General features: G+C 54.7%; 1 long non-coding RNA gene across 1 annotated transcript; it reads left to right on the forward strand.

Annotated features, from left to right (window-relative positions):
- The first annotated feature begins 1,498 nt into the window (after positions 1–1,498).
- Positions 1,499–6,782, forward strand: LOC139081066 (uncharacterized). Its single transcript, XR_011536020.1, has 2 exons — positions 1,499–2,145; positions 4,631–6,782. It is a non-coding gene; the product is annotated as an uncharacterized lncRNA (long non-coding RNA).
- Positions 6,783–7,835: the final 1,053 nt, after the last annotated feature.

A 7,835-nucleotide genomic window follows, 5' to 3' on the forward strand; every position in this document is an offset into this window, starting at 1 on the left:
GGCAGCAAACGTGGATTCATACAGCCATCCAAGAAAGTTCCCGATGGAGAAGTGAATTTAGATCCATCCTCGAAAAAGAGAAAGACACAAGGAAAAAGGGCACTTACCAGAACTTGAGCTCACAAGCCGATGAAGCAAGTTGCCCGTACAGGCCACCAGAAATGATGTGGGGTCAGTGAGCCGAGGAGTCGAAAGAAAGATTTCTTGAACTCTCAAGGCCTGGCAGTGGTGCTCTTTTATTTAGAGAATAGTATGGAATAGCATGGGGACAGGACCCATGGGCAGTGAAGAGCTGCAGGCATGGGGACAGGACCCATGGGCAGTCAGAGCTCCTGCTGCTGCCCTGAGTTGAGGGTTAGGGCTAAATTTATAAGGCATGGGTACGCGACTTATTTTTACTGGAAAAAGGAAAGATGATGTAAAAAGTCATTAAATGATTTCAGTGCAGATGGGGTCTGGTTATTGTGTGGTCATATAACTTTAGGTACAAGTCTGGCCATATAGATTGGCATGTAGGTGAGGATGCCCTGGGCTTCTCTCCCTGGGGCAGCCCTAATTCACACCATAAAAATCCACCGGGTCATATAGTTTGGCATGTAGGCCAGGTCACCTTGGGCTTCTCTAGCTGGGGCAGCCTTAATCCACATCACAAGAAAGTGAGGTGTACAGAGTGGTTATATACCCCCATACAGGACGTTTCACATGTGATTGAAATGTCCCTCCCACAATAGTCACAAGATTGCCCTGTTGGCACAGCGCTTGATGGACACAGCAGGTAGTGGGTCGGCTATCTTGGTGGGCGCAGCAGGAGGCAAGTCTATTGTCTCCAGCTGGGCGGTCACAGGTGAGCGCAGCAATCAGCTTCCAGCCTAAGGAAAGATGCTTAATCCTTAAAGAAATGCCAAGGTTGGGAGGGGGAGGGAAGTTGCACCTTTATCTCAAGGGCCTTTGCTCTTGCCATAGGGAATCTCTAAAGCAGATATACAACGCATGCTCAACGGCCTCGGTCAGGCCCTTTTGGAAAGACAAGTTCAGGCAGAGTTAGGTTTACACCAAATGGCTTCCTCATATTCTCCAATATATCCTATTGCTTGCCATTTTTATTTGTCACCCGTCTCCTGCCTCTGTCCCCAGGTCCACCAGTGTGGTACCCCAAGGACTGGGTCTCTGCTCTCACCAGGGACCACACCCCCTGGGAAGCCCTGAGCCACTCTGGGCTGGACAACTAGCCATCCTGCCTCTGGCCTGTGTTGGGCCCGCTGAGCCCTGGGGAGCCGGCAGGGTCAGAGCAGGGACGACCGTCAGGGGCTCACAGGCTGGGCAGGGGAGACAGGCTGTTCAGGGCCCCAGCTGGGGTGGGCCGTGCGGGGGCCCAGGGCCCAGGGCTGACTCTGCTAACCCTGAAGTTTCCGCCTGGGCTGGCAGGAAGCCACACGGGCAAGCAGGCTCTCCCCCCGGCCTGGCCTTAGATTCCACCCCACTCACACAGACACGGACTTTATCTCCCAGGACAGGGAGGGGCTGAGGGTGGAGATTAGCCACCTGCTGGGGGCTCCCACCCCAGGGCGGGAACAGCTCAGGCATCCAAGAACAGCCGGGCCCGGAGGCACCCTCACCCTGTGCTGGGGGCTCACCTTCGTCCCCTGAGTGGGGTTTCGGGGACGAGGCCCACCAGGAGCTGTTCTATGGCTTTCCTGTCTGTCTGTTCCCTTACCCCAGGGCCAGGGTGAGTGGGTGACAGAGGGCTGGGTCAGCCTAGGAGAGCCGGGTAGCTGGGGGACAAGGGCAGGACAGGGACATCGTGGGCAGGGATGGGGAAGAGGGTACACCCAGGGGCAGGAATAGGGGCGCTGGGGCGCGGCTGGACAGACAGGCAGGCTCAGGAGACTCACCAGGCTCAGGGCGTCAGCCTTGGGTGCCGGGCTCCAGGGTGGCGGCCCCCAGCCTCGCAGAGGCTCCATGTCTCTCCTTAGGACCCCTCATTCCCTGGCTGCTGTCCCCTGCCCCCTGCCAGCAGGATGAGCTTCAGCACTTGGGCTTCCTGCTGCCTCGCTGGCTGAAAGAGAAAGAGAAACTGCAGCAGGAGCCAGCGAGGACGGCCTTCGGGGTGATCTCAGGAAGTATTCGTCTCCAGTCCCCAAGCATGTGCCGTTGGGGCCCTAGGCTGCCAGGGGATCAGGACCCCACAGTGACAGGCAGGGAGGGCCCTGGGCTGCAGTCTGCAGTTAGCAGGACCTGAGGCCCAGAGCAGAGGTCAGGGCAGGGGGAGGGGGGCAGCATAGGCGGCAGGGGGGAATCCCCTGCTGACCCTGGAGAGCCAGCCTGCAGGTCCCGACAGCAGGAGCCAAGAGGAACCTCCTTGGCTGCCTGTTACCTGTCTCTGTTCAAAAGGGGAACTTGCTTCCATGGAAAGGGGGGACCCTGCTTCTCTGGAAAGGGGGGATCCTGCTTCTACGGAAAGTGGGGACCCTGCTTCTCTGGAAAGGGGGGAACCTGCTTCTCTGGAAAGGGAGGACCCTGCTTCTCTGGAAAGGGGGGAACCTGCTTCTCTGGAAAGTGGGGAAGCTGCTTCTATGGAAAGGGGGGACCCTGCTTCTATGGAAAGGTGGAACCTGAATCTCTGGAAAGGGGGGAAGCTGCTTCTATGGAAAGGGAGGAACCTGCTTTTATGGAGAGAGAGGACCGTCCCCTCCAAGGAAACCCCATCCCTTCCAAGGAAACCCCACCTCCCAGCAGTGCACTCTGGGCGTGTCCACCCTCTGCCCGGACTGAGGCAGGCTGGTTTCCACCTGCACAGCCCTGCCCATGACTCTGCAGAAGGCAACCCTTCCCCGACACCAGGATGCTGGGGGTCCCTGAGTCCCCATTGGGTCAAGAAGGGGGGTACTTTGTGAGCACCCACAGGGGCCCCCATTGAGTCCACCCCCACCTGCCCCTGGGACGGGGTGGGAGTGGCTATTTCCTGCTCACATTTCACAGATGGGGACCCCGGGGCTCAGAAAGGGACAGGGCCTTGCCCAGGGTCTCCCATGTGCAAACTGTGCTGAGCCCCAAACCACAGCCTTCCTGTGCAGACGGGGCTCTCCCCACCCCGGCTTCCCCAGAGCCAGGGCCATCACGTGAGCTGGGGGAAAGGAGGGCAGGCCTGGGAGGCAGAAGCGGGGGCTGGTGAGAGGCAGCCCACCCACCCCTGGATTACTCTCACTGCCACCACCCTGCCAGCCGCCTACAGCCCCTGATTCCCAAAGTTATTGTTTAAAAATTACTGCCATGAATCAGGTACAGTAACACAAAGCACCCTAGGTAGGAATCCAAATTTCGTTTTTCCAAGTTCCATTCCAGCGGTTGCAGCATGAGTCTGTTGAGTTTTCCCATCGACTCCAACAATGGCAACAGAGAAATTATTTAATGATGAATAAGTGGCGTCAGTACCCAGCAGAAAGTCAGCCAATTGTGTCCCCACTGTCCTTTGTACCCAGGGCTCATGGGGGACTATTGGAACGGGAGCCACCAGCATGGCAAAGAACCCTTGGCCCCATCAGTCGTCTTCCTCCTCAGAGTCTTGGACTCAAGAGGTCAGGGAGCTTGTTAGGAGGACCCCGATTTTTCCCTCTCATGCCTTCCTCCAGCTTAGGGCACTCATTTTTCCAGGGCCCCTTTTCTTTGCAGTAGGCACACTGATTTTTCCCCCATTTTTGGTGTCCCTCCCTATGCAGCCCTGGCTCCCCATTTCTGTCTCTCCATCTGGGGGAGCTGTGTAAAGCCCTTGGCTGGCTTGGCTTTACGTTCCTCTCGAGCATTATAAACTTTGAAAGCAACTTTCACCAACTGACTAGAACTCGTGGCTGTGGTGCCTTCAACCTTCTTGAGCTTCCTTCTAATGTCGGGGGCATTTACCATTAGGGGCTGTGTCACACTGACAGTAGGATTAAAGGGATTTAACACGCTCAGGGTTGGCATGTTCTCATAAAGGTTTTCTTTTCGTATCTGAGCATCTTTGACTACTGGGAGCTTGGCATTCTTTTGCACCATCAGCTTGGTTCCTGGCGGGACACCTTCCTGATCATGCAACCGCATAAAAGCCTGCACATATGGAATCTCATCCTGTTTTCCAGACCTTTCACAACACAACTCCAGGTGTAAGATGGTGTAATAACTCAAAGTTCCATTCAATGGCAGTCTTTCCTCACTTTCCAAGACATACATCGGTCAGGTGGTGTTACAACAAAATAGCATATTTTTTGTCATCGGCTTGTAGCTATGGATTGACCATCAGTCAAAATCTTTCCCAAGGGGCTCCATGTGGTGCCTCCCATGTCAACACAAAAGGGGACAGACAGACAGACAAACAACAACCAAAGAGACCAAACCAAACCAAACAAGCATGCTTTTCCAAACACCCTCAGCCAGCAACGGAAGCCAATACAAAGAAACCAAAACTCAAAACACTTCAGTTCCAGCGTAGTCTGTGTCCTACTGACAGGTGTGCCCAATAAATGAAGTCGCAGCCTACAGATCTTCCCAAATGAGCAAAGACAAGGGACCTCGATTGTGCACACCGGGGGACTGACCTAGTTGGGCTGGGGGATCACGACTCCACACAAACGCTCTTTCCTTCTCCCCAAGGTAGTTTCCAGAGGTCTCCAGAGGTCCAGACGGCCACCCAGGGGATGAAGCATGAGGGAAGCCTCCCAGAGTGAAACCCGCTTTCCCAGCGGCTGGAGCGGCCCCTCTGGCTGTGCTGGGCACTCCACAGAGGCCAGCCAAGGGAGCAGACCTGGACTCGACCTGGGTGAAGTCCAGTCAACTAAGTACTGGTCCCGGGTGATCAGGCCTCCCTGAGTCTTTCTCCAGCTGTCCACTTCCACAACTGGGGCAGGCGCAGAGCACAACTCTGGAGCATCCGAAGAAGCCGAGGGGGTCTCAGCGGGAACAACCCACAGGTCCCATCTGGGTCGCCAACTGTGTAACCAAAAGTTCAGTCTCTGAACCCGATGCCAATCCAAATAACGAGGACAGAGTCTTGAGGGGAAAGGAAAGGCTTTACTTTCTTTGCCCAGCAGGGGGAGCACAGCAAGGGCTGGTGCCTCAAGCACTGCTAGCTCCCCATTAAGAAACGCGTAGGGGTTTTTATTTGGGGTTTTAGGTAGGGGAGGGGAGCTGTGACCTTCTTGGTCAGCATTTTCCCATCGGCCCACGTTTGGGACAGCTTCCAAGGGCGGGGAGACAAAGGATTCCACAGATGGACGTCCCTGGCTGTTTATCTCCATGGTGGATGGTGGACTCTGGGAAGCTTCTGTTTCTTGACATTCTCTGGGCACTAATTTCTCTGTGAAAGAACTTCAAGGTCCTGGGATCAGCCACAGCTTTAGTGCGAGCCCAGCTTGAGCCCATCTGGGCTTTAACAATGTGTAACTTCTATTTGGTTGTGAAGCTCAGGGAGTCAGAGGGTAAAGAAACACATTTACGTATGAGCGTAACTAAGGACCCAGGGAACTGGGAACGTATGCTTGTAGTTTTAACCCATATATGCTGGGCTCCCTGTAGGGGAACCCATATCAGGGCTGATATTACCTAAGAGCCAGTAAGATAATGACCAACCAGTCACAATTACCACTCCAGTCCCATGGCTCCATAAGGCAGCAATTCCTAAGCCCACCTCAGTAAAAAACCCAGCATCTCCAGTGTCATAAAATACTCAACCCCCTATCCCATTAGACTTAAACACAATTTCTCCCTCATCAGTTTTCAAAATAAATAAACCCGCCATAACCTCCATCAATAACCCCAAGGGGAATATCCCTGGGACAGTTAAATCAGAAACTCAAGCCTCAGGACACTGCCCAGGAGCCGGAGCCCTTGGATAACCAAAACCCACATCCCCTCCAAACGGGGTGTGTGGATAGGACACTCAGATTCATTAAAAAAGATGTAATGAAGGAAAGGGTTCTGAAAGGAGTTAGTTGTGTATAAGTCTGGTGTGCAGGGGCCGTGGGATTCTCCTAGAGATAGAATTGTTGTGAGGATGTCTGGCATCATGCTCTTGGCATGTTCTGCCGGGAAGAAGCAGGCAAGTGGACTCGCTGTGTATTCAACATTGAAGCCAGAGACGCGTTCGACTCTCCCTGTGTTCAATCAATGGAACTCGCTTGGTTCCATTGCCAGGGTTGAAATGAATCATCCTGTGCCTAGTAGTCAAGATGAAAAATTAGTCATAAGTCTTCTTGGGTAAAAATTAATGTTGAAAGTGAAAACGATGGTACGTTAGCAGGACGGACAGTAGAATAATTGCTCACGTTACTTCCCACAAAACTGTTGGTGCTGCTGCTCGTAGGGGTCTAATTAGTGCACGTGTTGAATTTGAAGCTGAGGCTGATCAGAGAATGGAATAAACAGCTAGGCCTGACAGGGTTCGTGCAAACAGTAGGCCTAGGCTTCTGTTAATCAGTGGGCGTGGTGTGGGTCGTGGAATTCATCTTGTTGGGGCCAGAGGGAGGGGCGGGATTGGTGCAACGAGAAATTGGGATGTTGACGGTGTTGGTGGTGTGGCGGTTCTTTAATGAATAGTCTGACGGCACCAGCGATGGGCTGCAGCAGGCCACGGGGGCCGACCGTGTTGGTCCTTTGAGGAGTCCTATGCAGCCTAACGCTTCTCACTGGACCATCGTGAGGAGAGCAGTGGCGAGCGGGATGGGGGTGATGAGTCGGAGAACGCTGATTACAAGCGCGTTGTCAGGAAGAGGAATCGAACCTCTGGCAATAAAGCTTTAAATTTTACAAGATGCCCAGCTCTGGCATCCTGACATACCCCGTTCCTGGGCAGGGCTGGGTCTAAATTAATTAGATTAAGATTATATCATCCATTAGTTTGAAGGTGCTTTTGAAAAGTGGGCCTATTTCTCTCGTCCTTTCGTACGGGGAGAAATGTGGAATCAATAGAAACCAATTGGATTATTGCTGATGAACTCAGATCTCAGAGCACCTTAATCATTGAACAAACGGCCTGTGAACAGCAGTTACCCCGCTGGGACGTCCTGCTCTCTTGGGAGGGTGGTGAACCCCCTTGTTGGTGATGAGCTCTAGAGCAGGATGCGCTGCTCTCCCCAGGGTGACGTTGTTTTGTGTTTCAGAGATGCGTCCCCTCGTCCCCAGTCTAGCTGTGGAAGAGGTTGGTGGTGGCCCCAGGGAAACCTTGGGACAGGACAGGACAGGACCATCTGCGGGCCCAGGAGGGGATGAGGGCAGGAGGGAGTGCTCAGTGCTCAGAGGGCCTCACCCCAGCCACACCCTAAGCCAGCCAGGTCCCACCTCCCAGCCTTTGCATGGCCCCTCCTGCCCCCCCTCTGCCCGCAGCCCCCAGATCCCCGCCCTGAGCCCAGAGGGCCTGAGCCCACTCTCAAACCCCACCCTCGTCACCGGTTTATCCTAGCCAGCTGTTTCTGCTCCTGCCTCTGTCTCCTCCAGGTCCTGCGTCCTGAGGGAGTGGGCAGGCCACAGTGCGACCCCAGGTGCAGTAGCGAGCAGCTCTTCTCTGCCAGCAGCACACTTTCCCCTAGCAGCAGGAGGCTGGGCCCGGCTGGCCAAGTGGGCTGAGCTACGGGGGGTGGGAGGTGGGGCCAGCACGTGGGGAGATGAGTGGGCCTCTCCTTGCAAGAGGCCTGACTCTGGAGCTGACACGTTTTGGGTCCCCACCTCGGGGAACCTGCAGACAACATCACCATGTCTGTGCCTTCCTGCTCATTCAGTCCCGGCTGAGTCTTAGGCCTCTCCCCTCCTGCTGCCCCACCCCATCGTGTTGAGCTCCCCACTGGGCAGGCTTGCTCCCACGGACCCAA

The sequence above is a fragment of the Equus przewalskii genome, chromosome 2, assembly GCF_037783145.1.
Source record: "Equus przewalskii isolate Varuska chromosome 2, EquPr2, whole genome shotgun sequence".
Lineage (NCBI taxonomy): Eukaryota > Metazoa > Chordata > Mammalia > Perissodactyla > Equidae > Equus > Equus przewalskii.